General features: G+C 37.7%; 1 protein-coding gene across 4 annotated transcripts in view; it reads right to left on the minus strand.

Annotated features, from left to right (window-relative positions):
• GSE1 (Gse1 coiled-coil protein) overlaps window positions 1-20,340 on the minus strand; it is a 1,047,037-nt gene that overhangs the window by 195,657 nt on the left and 831,040 nt on the right. The window lies entirely within an intron of this gene.

Below are 20,340 nucleotides of genomic sequence, written 5' to 3' on the forward strand. Positions count from 1 at the left end.
TGCTATCCAAGCATATCTCAAACACCAAATCGTACACACTCAGCTCATCATGTATGGAACACAGACCGATAGCTATAAAGGAACTACTTTACGTACATTACAGCACCATAAAACACGGATTAGGACAGTGGCTCCTGCCCCATTCATGTTCTGTGTCCTACAGAGCACAAGATAAACACCCTAATCTCTAGCTACCATAATGTAATGCTATGCACAAACAGGCTCTCTCTATTGACTGTGGTTTTTTTTACAGGACTAAAGCTCATTTCCACTGGCACTGAAGGTCAGGGGTCACGTTCATCACCATAATGTTTGCCACACATGACACATTTCAAACAGGATCCCAAGGCAGGATCCAGGAAGCTCTCTGTCTGTAACTTGTGCCTTGCGGCCTCTGAGCTGCTACTCCTCTGTGCTGGAATCCAGAGGCAGACTGTGCTAACATTATCTCCCGCAGTAAATTACGCTGCAGGCGCCAGCCACTTCACAGCTCTCTCCTGACCACTTAACCCCTTCCCTCCCGCTAGCTTTCTTACGATTTTGATAAATGGACCAGGCACACAAGGTCTGCATTAACGCTTTTGCTGTAGAATTTGCAAGGCGATAACTGCTAAGCCTATTGTCAAATCCAGGGGAGCCAAAACATTACCAATATACTTACACATGCTAAAGATGCCTCTATATACATTTGAATCACATTGTTGGTTAAAAATGACATAGGACATGAGTTACTGAATTTACTGTGAATGCTACATTTATAATAAAAGTGGTACAAATACATATTTAATTATCTTAATTTTGATAACAAATTACTAAGATCCGTTTGCTACTCAGTGGTGCTAAGGGACACCACTAAAAAACCTTGTGGGGCCACATGTGTTCTTTGAAGTGTTGTTTGCCTGCCCTGATCTGTATGTTTTCACTTTCCATACTCTATTGCCTAGTTTGTCAGCCAGTGATGCTGCCTAAAAGTTGGAAAACACTTCTTTATTGTTTAGCATCTTTAAATTCAAATTGCTTTAATAAGAAATTCCACAGGGAAGCTATTTTTTATGAATCCATCACCGTTCAGTAAAGAAGCCCCTTTAATCCTATTTAACAGCAGAAGGTCCAGTTTTCTGAGGGTTGCTGGTCTCTTTGGCACAGAAGGGCTTAAAAGGTTGCTTGTGGGTCATAGGTTGCTACCAAACCAATAATGCAGAGAGATTCTATCTAAAAGCATTTACTAGTTCAACATCAGCCAATCGATTCTGTATATGAATCTGACGAACGGAGATGGTTTAAACCAAGGACAAGTATTTTCCCTAGGTAGGGAGCAGGGGACAAGCCAAAGCCATATCATAGTGATGTGTATAAAAGGCATGCCAGATGTAAACGGAAGAGAAATATACAACCTGAGCAGAGGATGACAGATATAAAAAGGTAACTGTCAAAGCCAAATGCCTTTTCTGAATCACAATTTCCAGCAATATATGAAGAGCATTGCTAGATGCTTGAGGAAGGGAAATAAGTGAGTTTCAGGCTGACAATATTGGGGAATTAATGAATTAAAGGGACATGAAACAACATTTATCCTTCATGACTCTGACATAGAATGCAAGTTTCAACAACTTTCCAATTTACTTCAGTTATCTAATTGGCTTCATTCTCTTTGTAGCTTTTGTTGAACAGAATGCCTAGGTAGACTCAGGAGTATCTATGCCAGCTGATAATTGGTGGCTGCACATATATGCCTCTTGCCATTCACTCACCTGTGTTCAGCTAGCTCCCAGTTGTGCACTGATGCTCCTTCAACAAAGGATTCTAAGAGTACAAAGCAATTTTGATAATAAAATTAAAATGGAAAGCTGTTTAAAATGGTATGATTTATCTGAAATCCCGGAAAAAAAATTGGGGTTTCATATCCCTTTAATCTGTGGGGCAACAATGGTCTTCATATTGTATTTCATAATTTAAACCAAATCAATACATTGTACAGAACTGCAGATGTTAAAAAGGCCTTGATCTTCTAGCAATTTAATTTACCATCTATCACATTCATGTAATTCCCTTTCATTTTTGTTTGTATTTTTCTTCTACTTATGTCATTTAACCCTTTCCTCCTTCTGACCATTATTAGAACAATTGTTAAAATGCAGCCAATACTTTCCTGATTTATAGTGTGCTATTTTAGTTTGCAGGACTGGAAAATCCACTATTTTCAAAGAAAAGGGGTTACCTTTATGTCCATCTTAAACTTTTCTGTTTAAACATTACTGATTTTGACAATAACATGCATACAGCGAAGAGTTAACATGGCTGTGGTGACATGAGAATGCAGAAAGCCAGCCGCTGGATATCAGCTGCAGATGGTCTCAGCTCCGCTGTAGCACACACACTAAAGCAGCTGCCCTGTGCATAAAAAGGCAAAATCCACAAAACTGCAAACTAAATACAAACTTATAAAAATGCAAGGAATTAAGTAAATTCCTCTCCCCTCCTCCTAATCCAGAAACAAGGCAGCAAGAGGAAGGAGGGGGATTAAAAGAACTATGTGCAATTAAACCCTTTTCTGGTGTATAGTGATAATTACCTAATTATACTATTAATGACAGTTCAACCTGCTCGGAAACAGAGAGACGAAGAAAAAAAATAATAAAAAGGAGGGAGAATACTTTCTTCCGTATCCTGGTGCCAGCTGCTTGTCACAGATGTCATCTCTCTTTTATACACTGGTAGAAAAGGAGAGAGCTCGGAGATAAAGGCCAGCTTGTGTGTTAACCTTTGCTGTGCTGCTGCCAGTACTATAGACGCCTGTCACATTGCTTGACACTTGATGCTATACACATTCCACAGTTAACCCATGCCTATCCGCTTTCCTTGATGCTATACACATTCCATGGTTAACCCATGCCTAGCTGCTTTCCTTGATCCTATACACATTCCATGGTTAACCCATGCCTAGCTGCTTTCCTTGATCCTATACACATTCCATGGTTAACCCATGCCTATTCACTTTCCTTGATTCTATACACATTCCAGTTAACCCATGCCTATCCGCTTTCCTTGATCCTATACACATTCCATGGTTAACCCATGCCTAGCTGCTTTCCTTGATCCTATACACATTCCATGGTTAACCCATGCCTAGCTGCTTTCCTTGATCCTATACACATTCCATGGTTAACCCATGCCTAGCTGCTTTCCTTGGTCCTATACACATTCCATGGTTAACCCATGCCTAGCTGCTTTCCTTGATCCTATACACATTCCATGGTTAACCCATGCCTATTCACTTTCCTTGATTCTATACACATTCCAGTTAACCCATGCCTATCCGCTTTCCTTGATCCTATACACATTCCATGGTTAACCCATGCCTAGCTGCTTTCCTTGATCCTATACACATTCCATGGTTAACCCATGCCTAGCTGCTTTCCTTGATCCTATACACATTCCATGGTTAACCCATGCCTAGCTGCTTTCCTTGATCCTATACACATTCCATGGTTAACCCATGTCTAGCTGTTTCCTTGATGCTATACACATTCCAAGGTTAACCCATGTCTAGCTGTTTCCTTGATGCTATACACATTCCAAGGTTAACCCATGCCTATCTGCTTTCCTTGATCCTATACACATTCCAAGGTTAACCCATGCCTATCCGCTTTCCTTGATGCTATACACATTCCATGGTTAACCCATGCCTAGCTGCTTTCCTTGATCCTATACACATTCCATGGTTAACAAATGCCTATTCGCTTTCCTTGATGCTATACACATTCCACAGTTAACCCATGCCTAGCTGCTTTCCTTGATCCTATACACATTCCATGGTTAACCCATGCCTAGCTGCTTTCCTTGATCCTATACACATTCCATGGTTAACCCATGCCTATTCACTTTCCTTGATTCTATACACATTCCAGTTAACCCATGCCTATCCGCTTTCCTTGATCCTATACACATTCCATGGTTAACCCATGCCTAGCTGCTTTCCTTGATCCTATACACATTCCATGGTTAACCCATGCCTAGCTGCTTTCCTTGATCCTATACACATTCCATGGTTAACCCATGCCTAGCTGCTTTCCTTGATCCTATACACATTCCATGGTTAACCCATGTCTAGCTGTTTCCTTGATGCTATACACATTCCAAGGTTAACCCATGTCTAGCTGTTTCCTTGATGCTATACACATTCCAAGGTTAACCCATGCCTATCTGCTTTCCTTGATCCTATACACATTCCAAGGTTAACCCATGCCTATCCGCTTTCCTTGATGCTATACACATTCCATGGTTAACCCATGCCTAGCTGCTTTCCTTGATCCTATACACATTCCATGGTTAACCCATGCCTAGCTGCTTTCCTTGATCCTATACACATTCCATGGTTAACCCATGCCTATTCACTTTCCTTGATTCTATACACATTCCAGTTAACCCATGCCTATCCGCTTTCCTTGATCCTATACACATTCCATGGTTAACCCATGCCTAGCTGCTTTCCTTGATCCTATACACATTCCATGGTTAACCCATGCCTAGCTGCTTTCCTTGATCCTATACACATTCCAAGGTTAACCCATGCCTAGCTGCTTTCCTTGATCCTATACACATTCCAAGGTTAACCCATGCCTAGCTGCTTTCCTTGATCCTATACACATTCCAAGTTTAACCCATGCCTAGCTGCTTTCCTTGATCCTATACACATTCCAAGTTTAACCCATGCCTGGCTGCTTTCCTTGATGCTATACACATTCCAAGGTTAACCCATGTCTGGCTGCTTTCCTTGATCCTATACACATTCCAAGGTTAACCCATGCCTATCTGCTTTCCTTGATCCTATACACATTCCAAGGTTAACCCATGTCTAGCTGCTTTCCTTGATGCTATACACATTCCAAGGTTAACCCATGTCTAGCCGTTTCCTTGATGCTATACACATTCGAAGGTTAACCCATGCCCATCTGCTTTTCTTGATGCTATACACATTCCAAGGTTAACCCATGCCTAGCTGCTTTCCTTGATGCTTAACCTATACTTTTCTGCTTCCCATTGGCTGCTCTGGTCTCTAAAGCTCCCTGCTGCATACATAGGGCCACAAATAATTTGTTAACCCTTTATACTTTTGCTATTTATACACTCAAGATCCCACCTCGGATGTAGCAATTTATTTAATCCCCCATCAAACGTTAGCAGAAATCAGCACACACACACCGCTGAATTGGGCTATAAATAGCAATAGGAGGACAATCAGCTACTGTTTGTTACTGAGCAAAATAAAAAGTAATAAATTGCCATAAACTCATTGGCTTAGTGGCATTTCCTCAAAGAGCTGCCAACAACATATAGGCACAATAAGCGAGCGAGCACATTCTAGATCATGGCCTTGACAAAACCACAGGATTTAGCAAACCATTGCTTCTTAAATGCTTGTTCTGGCTAATATATGTTGTACACTTTACATAAGGCTCTAATAAAAACATTACTTGGCTCCTAAAAAAGTCTCAGTAGCTGCACAGTGTCTACACTGCATGAAACATTCGTCGTTTATAAAGCTGTGAGCTGTTTGACAACTCAGGTAAAGCAGAGTAAAGGAAATCATCATACGTGGCGCATCTGACAGTCTGTGGTCTTTCTAATGTGTCATCAAATGTGGAAACCAGTACATACAAGACATTTAACCTATAAAAAGGCCGGCGGCAGTGATGAAAACCCCTTGCTGGACACTCTTGTGGATTTTTATTCATTTTAAAAGGAATATATATATATTATACATCAGAAATTATTCACTGCATTGCAAACAATTTTAAAACGTATGTAAACTCATTTTGTTAGAGAAATATGCTCTGTTTTGATCAGGCCTGGGACACAACCCGTGAAAATTAACGTTGTTTCTTACTTTATTTGCTGTGGCCAATTAGGGAAATATGTACATGAGTGCCTGCCAATATCAACTAATCACTGTGCAGCATGTACGTTTCCAGGTTAGACTACAAACACTAGAGTTTTGGGAGTTAAATTACAGGAAAAGCAGGAAAAATAAATAATGAAAAAGTATTGCAGAGCTTTTTTAAATTATGCTTAAATAATTAAAAGGGATATGAAACAAAAAAAATGTGTTGACTCAGACAGAGCATACAATTAAAAAATAAAATAATAATTACAATTTACTTCTATTACCATATTTGCTTCCCTCTCATGGCATTCTTTGTTGAAGAGATACCTAGTTAGGTGTCTAGAGCACTACATGGCAGGAGATTGTGCTGCTATCTAGAGCTCACGCCAAATTGATAACATTCTTGTAAAACGGCTGCCATATAGTGCTCCAGACACGTGCACGCTCTTGTGATTTTTGCAACAAAAGATACCAAGAGAACAAAGTTTTATGGAAAAATACCCTTTTATTCCTTTATTGCTTTCAATTTAAAATGGAATTGTCCAACTATTGTGCAGCAAAAACATGTGGCAATGTGCATTTGTCCTTTATTCTGCTTCCAGGTTGTATCCTTTTCTTTTTAAATGGTTCTCTTGCTGCCCCCGGATGAACTGGGGACCCATTCTTTAGGAGTCAGAACCCTGACCTCGCAACATTTAACACAGTCACTGGCTGATCGGTGCAAGACCTCATTTATAGCTGTCCTCAAATGGTCAAACAAAAATACTCAAGAAACTTCAATGGTACATCCCTGAAGTGCAAAACAATGCCATATTTGGTTACAAAATGACAATTGTACATGCTTTATTCTGTTACAATGTATATAAAAAAAAACTTTGACTTTATTATTTCAGTTGGATCTTACAAAGGCAGTGTGGGCAAAATATAGAGCACCTTATACAGGATTTAACAATGCTTATATTACCAGCAATGCGCACACTGTTTATCTGTCTCTAGCTCACTATATTCTGCACTGTTTGCATACACATATATAGGAAGTGCAGCAAGCCTCATCAGAGCAGAGAGAAGAATATAAATCATTCTGTCAAAAGGGAAAGGAAATTCACTGTGCTGCACAGACAATAATCAAGTGCACTACGGTGGAAAGGCTAATGTCGTAATTAGTGTTTGCTGCGACTTGAAGTCCCTGATTGGTAATGATGTCACATTACTCACTGACCCATTAGTGTAGGCTGGGACATACTACGGTGCGGCAGTGATAGGGTTAATGAGCCGTTTAAAAAAAAAAACAACAAAAAACAGAGAATTTATAGAATTCTGTAGACAATTTGGAACTCTATATTAGGACATGGGTCTTGTGAGCAACAAGCTTTATAGGATTACTTTATTATTCCTGAAAATTAGAAAAGCAGATCTTTATTGTTTTTACACCTTCACTTGTACAGTTTTTCACTTGTCAGTGTATTATATAAAGGGGGGCATAACACAGAACAAAAAAGGAGATACCTTGATATTTACTTTTAGAAAACCAAGACTATATCTGATGTACTAATGCTCTGATCAGCCCTGACACTGGGGTCAGAATTAATTTCACCCACCCCTACTACGCCCGATTGCCTCGACAGCAGCCCCGTCCCCGAAAATGAGCTCTGTAACTAACACACTATAATATATAGATAAAAAAAAAAACAGTAAACAAAATCCTACAGAAATGGAGCATACTCATTACAAAAAGACAAAATAAATAGATATGATACAAAAATTAACTAGTAAACATTTACTAGTCTTATAGTGAAAGAAACTGCTGCATAATTTCTAACCAATGTGATCACTGCAACATATTGCTATGATACAGGCTAATTAAATGAAATATTTAGGATACAGATACGTTTTGACAGGAGGGCAAGTTAAAATGTTGATCAAATAAACCGGTTGGGTGTCCGGTCCTGACAGATTTTTTTTTATTTCTCACTTGCAGATTAGCCGAACAGATTTTACCACTTATTATACTAAAACAAAAATATTATACATACTTTTAACTGTTAAATGCTAATATGTGATATATACCATATTTATTTCATCATACAATTTCTAATATGTGTAATATTATACAGTAATATATTTAGAGACTAATATATATATATATATACACACACAAACATATATAATCTAAGTTTCGGTCTCATGCATACTTCTCTTTTGGTTTAATACAGTTCCCCTTAGCACATACTTTCTGTTTTGAAAGTAATATTCCTGTTTTAAGATCTACAATAAAATGAATAATGAATAAGCCTCTATTAGATGTTCTATTTCTACCTGTGCCGTTTCATCCAGTACCAGACACAAAAGCCCTATCCATTGGTAAACAAATTGACAGCTCATGGATAGAGAGGATTAAACAAATGTAGAAAAGATGGTCAAACTCTCCCTTAACTATGGTCCCATCTGCATGAATAAGTCACTTGGGGTTTGTGCTCTTTGCTTTATAAAGGGAACGGAAGACAGCTTAAAAGGGACGTAAATTTACTACAATGCAAGTACTGCTAATGACTAAAAGAGTGGTATGCATTTGATGTAGAAATCCAACCATAACTCAGGGTCAGTGTTAGTTTGTAGCAGGAAAAAAACACAGAAGATAGTAAACACCATGGTAATCAAGAAGCCTGATGATCAGACAAAGTACTGGGTCCCCAGACAGACTAACTGATAGTGCTATTGAAGAAAGCAACACATATTCCTAGTTGACCAAGGGCTTTCCTGGTATGCTGAGTAACTGCAACCCATTGAGCTGCCAACATGTACTAATCTAAATGCCAGATATGTAGCATGCTAAAAAATTTCAGTTCCCAGTCGCCATTAAGACTGCAAGGAGTGAAAACAAATAGAACATAAGAGCAAGACACCAGTTCCAGTTTTTAGGTTGCCATGCCAACCCGCCACCATGGATTTGTCAAGCCCTGCTTTTAAAGAACAAGACTTTCATTTTTACTAGTAATTACAAAATAAATGTTACTCACTGCATGTGTGCAGGAAAAAGCATGCTATTCATAGGTGAGGTGCAGCATACTATCTTTAATGAATTAAAAAAGTAGTTTTAATATCCCTTTAAAAATATAGAGGGGGGGGGAGAAATGAATGGTGTCAGTGTCACAGAAGGAAGATAGGGAATCAGAGACTTGTGTAGACATTTTTGGTGCACTGATGACAAGCAAGAATTATAAAGGGTCAAAGAAAGTGTTTATCTGTGGTAGCACAGAAGAACAGCCTTGCAATGACTGCAGGAGAAAAAGACCTCAGTATCCTCTGCCCCTACAAACAGAAAACTCGCTCTAGATTACAATACAAATGCAGAGGTCTCGCACTCTTCCTGTCAGTACCACAGATGCAACAGAGCTTAACCTCAGTATATAAAGAAGGAACTACCAGGCAGTTTTGCCAAGGTTTAATGCGGCTTTGGGCATATAATCCCCACTGAGCTAAACACAGGTTCTTTGACTTGTCTTCTCTCTGTGTTGCTGACAACGGAATGTTAAGGATGTAATCTCTTTAGTGGAAATATTAAAACCGTCACAAGTGGACACTACAGGGATTTTTTACTAATTACAATTAAGTGTGCCCTCACCGTTATGTAAACTAATTGGAATCAGGGTATAATGTTTCCCCTGCAATGCAATGAATGGATGTACAAAGGTTAGGGAATATTGGGTTATCAGTGTTAATGTGATATTGTTACTTTAAATATAATATTTTACAATTAATACATTTACAATGTCTATTGTATAATGTTAGATTGCAAGCTCTTTAGCACAGTTTTGTGCAGTAAAATGTAAATGAAGTTTAGCCTAGTCTCAGCCAACTCCCCCCACAAAGGGCACTGTAGTTAATCCATAAATCAGATCAGAATATTATATTCCTGACTCTTGGGAAAAGAACCTTCTTATGCAATTTGCTTTGCACAAAGCTGCTGAAATGCCAAATATTATTAGCATGGTAAAACCGGGAAGCTATTCCCCTGACACACTGCTCCGGTCAGACAAGGATTAGCATGTTAAATATAAAACGCAGGTTTCAAGAGACAGAGGGAGCTGTGTGTGCCGGCTGCGACTCTCTCTGCATGCTGATGATTAACTTTTGCAGCTCTGATATAGATACTGTAGTTTTCACAGTTTATTGATTAAACGTGAAGCTCATAAGCCAGATATATATCATCTAATTTTATTAAACAGACTTTTACAGTCTTGTTTGTAGCCTGCTCACTACCAGGTTGTGTTTGTAGAGATCAAGATCTTTATCATACCAAAGAGTATGTGTGGGCTCCAGCTGACCTATACAAGCCTTCCTGGTTAGAGACTTCCAAGCCCTGAGTGGAAGTCAACAGGTGCGTGTTAGCGCAAAGCCCTCAAAGCTTGTGGGTGCTAAGAGCTATGCCACTTCTGTCATCTCACTGGCACCGGATTAGCTTCAGACCTTCTCAATAGTCCCAAATTTGGTTGCTATGGAAACAATGTCAACTGCTGCCTTGCTCTTCCCTGAGAAGAGATAGGAGGGGGGGGGAGCACAAGATATAGAGATGAAGGGGGATAGCTCAGCGGGCTAATTACTGCAGAGACAAGCAAAGATAGAGTGTGACAACACATTAACAGTGTCCTCAACACAGGTGAACAAGGGGATGATCACTGTGCTGTTCAAAACAATATTAGAGTTTATCTACATTTTTATAGCAAAGCTGCCTTAAAATGAACTACAGTTTGTGATAAAAAAACATCATCACATTATTTTCTACATAAAGTAGAATGTATAAACCTGTAGTATGGTGTAGGCTTCTCTGACAGTCAGTGAAGAGGGTCACTGCTCATACAACCTGGGGAGACCACAAAATCTTATAAGACAGCCATTCTCTGTTTAGGTCATTTATAAAGACACAAGTACCTCTGCATTTCTCTCTACTTCCCCCTCACCCCAGTCTCTTATCCCCTCTTTCCCTCACTTTCTCCCCTTTCCCCTCTATCCATTCTCTATTCCTTTCCCTTCCCATTTCTCCTCTTCCCTCTCTCTATATAATTATTATATCCAGAATTCGAATGAGAAATTGTTACATAATTATCCTGACCCATATGCTACTGTATGACACTGGACTACATATATATTCTAGAGCAAACACATGCATAGTTTACTGATAACCCCATATACCAGCCCTTAAAAGCCTATTTGAAACCAATGACTTAGTGTTCTTTGTTTGCCAAATACTTGAGAAAACAAAACATGGCTTTAGCCTTGAAATTGTCACTGCACACAAATTCTTTTTATTCTTGAATCAAGAGGCAAACTATGAGAAAGGATTATGGATTCACCGTGCATGGGTTTAAAATGGCTAGGGAAGTCAGAAAATGTATTTATATATGCATTACGCTTAACCTAAAGGCTCACGTTACTTAAGTGTAGCACCCCACAATGTGTTTTATATATGCTCCTTTCACACTAAGTGTATCCAAAAGTAAAGGTTAAATGATTGAATCATATGCAGGACAGGACTTCCCAATAGCCAACACAGGCAGTGGGCTAAGGGCACCTTACTGGATGGTCAAAAAAAGTGTACATTAGTGGTGTCAAGCCCAGGCACAAAAGGGTTGAAAATCCAAAGAGACACTAACTGCTCTGTGCCTAGGGGTGCTGATGCTGTAAATCTGGCCCTAATCATACAATTCACTAATTGCTTTTAATCTGATGTCAGCTTCTATATAAATAAACTAAACATTTTTAAGAAAACAGAGCAACCAAGACAGATGGAAATTATATTTATCTTCAAAGGATACCTACCGTCATCTATTCCTGTCCATAATTCTCTTCACGCATTTTTAAAAAATATACTGAAAGCAAAAAATATATAAAACCATTTATAATGACAGGAAACAAGGAGTCATTTGCAGAATGGGAGTGGAATGGCCTCTCTAGAAGTAATGGCTTCTCAGCATTTTCCATAAGGAATACAGGACATCATAATGCACCCAGACACATGGGGAGGTTGTTACGTTCCAAGGGCTTTTTATCACAGGTTCCCAACTAGGGTCCTTCAAATAACACATCAGAAGAACCACAAACATCAAGCTTGACTCCACTCCCTCTCACTGATCCTGCTTTCCAAATGCCACAAAATGATAGAGAATGAGGTGCAATCTATGCAGCAGGCGGCCCATTCTATCTATTGAAAAGGGGAAATCAAACCTTAGGTAGTTGGTGTGGAATAAAGACCTGTGTGTGTGTGTGTGGGGGGGGGGGGGGGGGGGGCAGATCACAGCCCCTCATTATTGGCTCCCTTTGCTCTTTTCAGTGTTTTTCCAGAAGCAGCTTCACTTCACAGAAAACAGAGCTGTAAAACAAAAGCCAGTCCTGGGCAACTGCTGCTGGTACTATAGGGAGGATAGTTTCTTTATACCACCTGGAAAGTTTTGACCTGGGTATAACAAATTACCATACTTGTGTAGCTGATGTTGAAAGTTTAAATTCCTGCACTAAGAAAACAACACAAAGAAATCGTATAGTTGCTACATGGTTAAAGAAAAATTAAATGCAATATTTAAAGTTATGCATAGAAAGAAAAAAAAAAAAAACTGAAAAAAAAAAAAAAATATTGCAGTGGACTCTCGTTATTTATGTCAATGGCTTGTTATTTATGTTAATGGATTTTCCTGTAGTTTAATGTCCCCACTACAGGAAACACTGAACCCCCCAGTATCAGAGAACCAGGACTCATCATTCTACAAAGCTCTTGGTTGATCAGTGCAGGAGCTTGTTTATACCGGTCTCTAACTGGCCTCAGGATAAGTTAAAAACATTAGATTTGGAAGATGGGAGGTATGTTAGACCCAATTTATCTAGCTGAAAACATAAACACTCCAAAAACAGGTTATATTCCATTCACGTGGTAAATTTTACTACTGATTGTAATTATAAAAAATATTCACGGAAAGTCAAAGTAATTCTCTTTGTTGTATTACTTTTTAACATTTATTTTAAAGGGACTCTAAAACCCTAAATTTTTCTTTCACGATTCAGATCGAGAATACAATTTTAAACAACTTTCCAATTTAGTTCTATTATCTAATTTGCTTCATTTTTAGATATTATTTGCTGAAGAAAAAGCAATGCACATGAGTGAGCAAATCACACGAGGCATCTATGTGCAGCTACCAATCAGTAGCTACTAAGCCTATCTAGATATGCTTTTCAGCAAAGGCTATTAAGAGAATGAAGCAAAATAGATAATAGAAGTAAATTAGAAAGTTGTTTAAAATTAAACGTTCTTTCTAAATCACGAGAAAAAAAATGGGTTTCATGTCCTTTTAAATATAACAAACAAAATAAAATATGTATTCTATTAATGGGGTTTTGAGAGCGGTCCTTATCAGCCAGCAAGCACTCTGTCCGTAGGGATAAGATATGCACAAACATACTTCCTGTTAGTTTCAATATCAATTTAATCTTCTGCTCCTTCAGCAAAGGATATCAAAACAACTAAGCATATTTAATAGAAGTACATTGGAAATGTGTTTAAAGCTGTATCTAAATTATGGCTTTCATGTCCCTTTAAAAAGGGATGTTAAACAGTCTGTTTCATAGTTGTAATAATAATTAAAAAAATAAAATAATCACTAAACAGTTGCTTATACTTAAAGGGACAGTCTAGTCAAAATTAAAAACTTTCATGATTCAGATAGGGAATGCAATTTTAAACAACTTTCTAATTCACTTTTATCATCAAATTTGCTTTGTTCTCTTGGTATTATTTGTTGAAAGCTAAACCTAGGAAGGCTATGCTAATTTCTAAGCCCTTGAAGGCCGCCACTTATTTCAATGCCTTTGGCAGTTTTTCACAGCTACAGGGTGTTAGTTCATGTGTGCCATACATTGTGACCACGCCCATGAAGTTACAAATGAGAGGGCACTGATTGGCTAAATGTGAATCTATCAAAAGAACTGAAATAAGAGGGCAGTCTGCAAAGGCTTAGATACAAGGTAATCATAGCGGTAAAAAGTGTATTATAACCGTGTTGGTTATGTAAAACTGGGGAATGGGTAATAAAGAGATTATCTATCTTTTAAACAATAACAATTCTGGTGTAGACTGTTCCTTTAATAGAACTCATTGCAATATGTATTATTCATCTATTTATATAGATTTTTACCTTTTCTTTACACTACATTTGTGTGGTGTTCATTACTTCCTGTCACAGCCCTACAATTAGAAGGAGGTCTCTGCAGGAAGGTTTATCTTAACCTAATGTCATAAAACTTCTAGGGCTGGTTTACTATAAAGTGAATAGAATAAATCAGTGTTTCTCAACCACGGTCCTCAAGTAGCCGAGGCCAGGTTTTTATTATAGCTGAACCAGTGCACAGGTGAAGTAATCAGCTGATCAGTAACACCATGGTAACTAACCTGCTCTCACTATAAGCTGATTAGTTCACCTTTGCACGGGTTCAGCTATAATGAAAACCTAGTCAGTTGGGGGTACTTGAGGGCCGCGGTTGAGAAACAATGGACCAGATAACAGGGAGTCAGATTTCCTTAAGCTTAAAACTTGGTTAAAAGTGACACTGAACCCAAATTTTTTTCTTTCCTGATTCAAATAGAGCATGCAATTTTAAGCAACTATCTAATTTACTCCTATTATCAATTTTCTTCTTTCCCTTGCTATCTTTATTTGAAAAAGACATCTAAGCTTAGGAGCCAGACAATTTTTGGTTCAGACCCTGGACAGCACTTATATTGGTGGGTGAATGTATCCACCAATCAGCAAGAACAACCAAGGTTGTTCACCAAAAATGGGCCGGCATCTAAACTTACATTCTTGCTTTCAACAAAGGAGCACTGTTTAATATCCCTTTAACTTCACAACTGGAAGAGTTGTCTTCTCTAGCATCACTCAGCAAACAGACTCAGCGTAATGTAAAGTCACTATAGCTGTGTTACTGGTACAGCAGAGCTTGGTCACCATTGGTTTAATGTAGCTACTGGAAGGGAGAAGTTCATTCTCTGACCCTGCGAGTGGGAGGGGAATGACACAAACCTTTAGGAAAACTAGCAGAAGCTGATCTAGATTAACTCTTTAGAGAGATATAAAAATACCATTAACTCTTAGTTAGAAACAAACTTGTAATAGAACATGAGTAAAGCTACTCATTCAGCAACAATATCTCTGACCGGTAAAGCAGCACAGGGTTTAAACTGAGACTAAATGCCTAGATTAGATCTGTATTACAGGCACATAAACCTGAGACCACTCAAACACAAATGGCACACAAACTCCATAATAGGGGACAGCTCACTGACCTACTGACAGCCCTCTGGAGACTCACAAGCACTGCTTACCATTTTAGGTAGTGAACAGCAGCTCAGAGAAAGGGCATAATTCACAATGCAGAGGAGTAATAAATCCCTAAGCTTTATCATGGGAAGATAAGATGATGATTCACACAGAAGTAAAAACACCACTACTATGAAACACAGCCCATCACTGGGGTGTACAAGATTTCTCACAGAAACATTCAACAGCAAAGTCACAGGCCCCTTAGTCAGCTGCAAGTTGCAATCTTCTTTTTAGCAGCTGAGATTTTTCCTTAAAGGGCCAGTCAAATCAACTTTAATAATTCAGATATGACATGAAATTTCATGTCAACTTTCCAATTCACTTTTAATCATCAAATGCTTTGTTCACTTGGTTTCTTTGTTGAAAGCTAAACCTAGATAGGGCCATATGCTAATTTCTAAGCTTTTGAAGGCCGCCTCTTATCTCAGGGGATTTTGACAGTTTTTTTTTTTTTTACAGCTAGAGGGCATTAGTTCAGCACTGATTGGCTAAAATGCAAGTCTGTCAAAAGAACTGAGATAAGGGAGCAGTCTGAAGTGGCTTAGATACAAGGTAATCACAGAGGAAAAAAGTATATTAATTAATATAAGCGTGTTGGTTGTGCAAAACTGGGGAATGGGTAATTAAAGTATTATCCATCTTTTTTTAAAAAAAAATAATAATTCTGGAGTAGACTGTCCCTTTAATAAAGGCTGCAAACACTACTGAAGTCCCTGCTTACTGCACATATGCTGTGAAGATCCCTTTGGCAATGACATGGCATGGAAAGGGTGCTGCAGCAGCTTGACTTGTTTGACAACATAAAAAGAAAAAGTGTTGCTGCACAGTTCCATCACCCTGATTAGTCAATGACAGGAAGGGGCGGACTCACAGTTTCTGGAGGTGCCATAACCATGGAGCACTCTTTAACCCTTTCTGCAGGTCTTACAGACTTATTAAAAGATAAAGCTTTTGCAACCACATCTCACCAGTAAAAGGGTTTCCAAAGCCCATTAGAGCCATTTCTGTTACAACATGCTCTGCTAAGCATTTCATAGGTGCTGGCAAAAGTTTATTTACACATAGGAGGAGATCAGGGGTTACAACTGGTTGATTTCATATAGGAATCTAAAAGATGGATTATGGGAACATATATTTGCAGAAATGTTCCTTACCTAGACAATATACATTTGTGTAACATTATATTGTGTGCTAAGTGTGAGCACAACGTTCTGCTATAAGGTAGAAACATAGTGATGCTACACCCTCCTAGTCATAAAAATACTATTTATTAGTTGCATATAAAATTACAAATATTTATTTATTAGATTGGTTTCTCCTCTCTTCCTGTGTGACTTCATAGAACATAAAGCTGTGCTTATCTGGTGAGATAAACACATACTAACCATTATAGGATGTGAGCCAGCAGACAAACAGCTAAGTATATTTTCTAGACAGATGCCAATATCCCACAAAAATTAAGCCAGGGCCCATGGATCTCAATATTTCTCAAACCCAGATGTTAACACATCATTAAGAATCCCGTAACTTCACAACATTCCAAAACTGTCCTGTTACACAATCAGTGTTACACACATTATTTGAGGTGGTTCTTTAGTTCATTTAAAGGCTAAACATTCATTCATACAATAGAAAACTGGAGGGGTCCAAATGATTTATCATAACACATACACTGTATCTACAAATAAACCTTTTAAATATAATATAATATAACTAAAAGACCTATAAACCAATAAAAATCTATATTTGTCTATAAAGATATATATATATATATATATATATATATATATATATATATATATATTATTTTTTTAACTATATATAGTTAATATATAATACATTATTTTACAAGAATATATTTTTTAAATCCAGTGTATTTTTAGGTTTTTTTTTTTATATATATATAAAAGCTAAGCAACAAGTTATGATTTTTTTTTTGTTTTTTTAATTATCCGCCACTAAACACAAATTAAAAAGCTTGGTAATTTGTATATTATAATAGACTTTTTTTTTAAGGTTGTTGAATGTACAAATTATGTCATAGTAAACATATTTTTGTCATTCCTAGTATTCACTTATTTTGACACCATACTAAGGTTTATTGTATACAACAAGATATCCATCGCAAAGTAGGCCCAGGATTACAGACAAAGGCACCTATTAGTGGAAAAAAAGACTAGGCCAATTAAAAACTGTCCAGTTGGCAACCTAACATACTATACTGCCATCGTCAACAACAATCTGTTATTTTCAGATAGAGGAGGTAGCCAAGAGCAAGACATAAATCGTATATAGCATGTCATATATAGTGTGCTTTTCTAGCCATATACATGATGAAACTGGTTAGTTTGTAGATGAAATCTTCACCGCAATCACATGTACTTTTGGTAAAATCTGAGATAGAGAATATATATATATATATATATATATATATATATATATATATATATATATATATATATATATATATATATACACATATACATATACACATACACACTGCACATATATACACAGTCCACACACATATACAAAATTGGGGTCAAGCCAGTGTAACAGGATTTTTTTTTAAAAAAATAATGGGGCACACACTGAATGGCACAAATACCATAAATTCATACATTAAACCAATTTATGAAAGAAGACTAAAGTGTTTGAATGTAGCTAATAGTGCAGTTCTGGTCCACAGAGGGAGGGAGGTAGAGAGAATGTTTGTGCAAACAGATGACACTTGTACAGGTCTCTGTGAGTATTATCTTGTAATGTAAAACTAGAAATCAGTCTTTAAAAACAAACAAACAAACAAAAACACTAAATCAGCTAACATAGTGTTTGAGTCCAGACCTCAAGGGCCAGATTAAGAGCAGAATGGAGTCCGTCTGTATTTAGCCATGGGCACCCTGGTTAGGTTGTGTGCACCATCTTTGCATTTTATGAACAACACATAGAAGCATCATTAAATTGAAATAACAGGCTGAATATTGAAAATGACGGAGACACTGACTGCATCTCTCTGTTCAAGCCGACCCACCTTAACACCTGGCTCTTGAGGCCTGGAGATGAGAAGAGCTGATCTTTGAAGTGAGAGAGCCCACTGAGAATTTGTGCGTGTTCCCTGTGATCTTGGTCTTGTCAATTGCAATCAATATGGCATCTATTATGCATAACATACTGGTATATTAAAAATGAAGAAACGGTTTTAATCTATTCATTTGTATACATGACATTTAAATCAGGTAAAACAAACAGATACAATAGATTAGCTTTTGAATAACTACTTTAACCAAGCAACAATAGTCTATCATTTTATCCAGCTAATTAAGTGGTGTTTAAAAAAAAAAAAAAAAAAAAAACACAAAGCAGAATGAATGCAAAAACATGATGAGGAAGGGGGATCTATCTACAGCTAACTGCTCCTCAGTCTGTGTAACTGATATTTCCGGAACAAGAAGCCAAAGCAAAAAAAAAAACCACAAAGCGAAACTGCTATTTGAGCATAATTATACATAAATACATATATTTTCCTTTTTTCAAAAGTACAGTATATAGCTTTAGAAAAGTGTTAAATGCACCATGCGGTAACCATTTCATGGGTGGGAGAGACTATGATCCGTCTACTCTTTTACTAGCTACTAAATGGTTAAAATGTTGCATAACTAATTTCAACTGAACTAGCAACAGAGGCAAATTCTAAATTAAGAAGAGGCTGCAGATTCTGGGGCAGCTCAGGGCAAACTGTATTTATTTACTTGTTACTAAGTATCTCTACTGATAAACCTCAAAATATTAAGTGATACTTGGGATATTTTGCTTTGCTAAGCAGTTGATTTTTACCATGAGGTTATTATCACAAAGAAAATTTTAGGTTGTCTGTGATAGTGAAGACTCAAGATCTGTCTGGGGCAAAGGGGAGTAAAGTAACCTGAGAGAAGATAAAGATCTGACACAGGGATTAAATGCAGCAACCTTTAACCCTTCCATTTCCACATGTCAAGGTTTAAGTATTGCATTACACAAAAACTATTAACTCCTTAGTAGCCAAGGGCTATAAATGCATTACATGATTAGTCTGCATCACTTGCAGCAAAGTGGTTAAAAAAGGTTAACCACTTCCTTGCTGTCACTCCTAAGGGAGCATGCCGCACTTCAATGCTCAGAGACAACCCACAAGATTACCCTATAAACACAACACTAATATGCAATATAACATCACCCACAAAGTTCTTGCAATAAAGTACGCTTGTCCTACACATTTATTACTCTTTCAGGTGTGAGTTGTTAGTATCAGAATATAGTGCATGCAATAAAAGACAAGATGTATACAACAGAAAACTCCAGTATGCTTTTCAAGGACAAAACAAAAAAAAAAAAGAGGAAGGGCATACAAGGAAACTAATTTCTCTCCGTGGGCATATAGGTCTATAACTGTAGATGATACAGATATTAATAAACAAAGCAAAATGAGCAAATGCTTCCAAATGGTTACCAAGGATTTTCCTTTATTCATTCAAACGTATTTAAGATGGAATAAAGGAGATAATACACGGTATAAATGTCCGTGGCTAGTCAAATTATATATAACCCACAGATTTGACAAAAAAAAAGAGACTACATTAAACTGACAATTTCTAAGAGTTTAGTTCTCCTCTAGCGTCAAGAGGCAAACTGTGTTGCTTCACCCGCAGCCTTACGTCGCAAATACAACAAACAAGCGCTAGCAAATGCCAAAGGGTTAAACCCATGTCAAAAACCCCAACTATCAAACACCTCCCGCTGCAGCACTCTCAGAACCTCTGTGCAGCAAGGGAGGTGAGGAGAGAAATCCATGTAATAAATAATACAAGACACTGACATCCAGCAACCTCCTGCCTCATTCCCTGAGTGGAGTCTGCTCAGCCATGAAAACTATATTAGACATTTGCCAGGGGAAAAAAAAAGTCACCTCACACCCCTTGCCTTCGCTAATCCACCTTGCTTCACTTAAGTGCTTCTGCCTTTTGCTGTTAAATACTACAAGGATCAGCACTTAGCAGCAGACAAAGGACATACAACAGCAAGGGTTTAAAGCCAGATATCATCATATACTGC

Source organism: Bombina bombina, chromosome 1, assembly GCF_027579735.1.
Source record: "Bombina bombina isolate aBomBom1 chromosome 1, aBomBom1.pri, whole genome shotgun sequence".
Classification (NCBI taxonomy): Eukaryota; Metazoa; Chordata; class Amphibia; order Anura; family Bombinatoridae; genus Bombina; species Bombina bombina.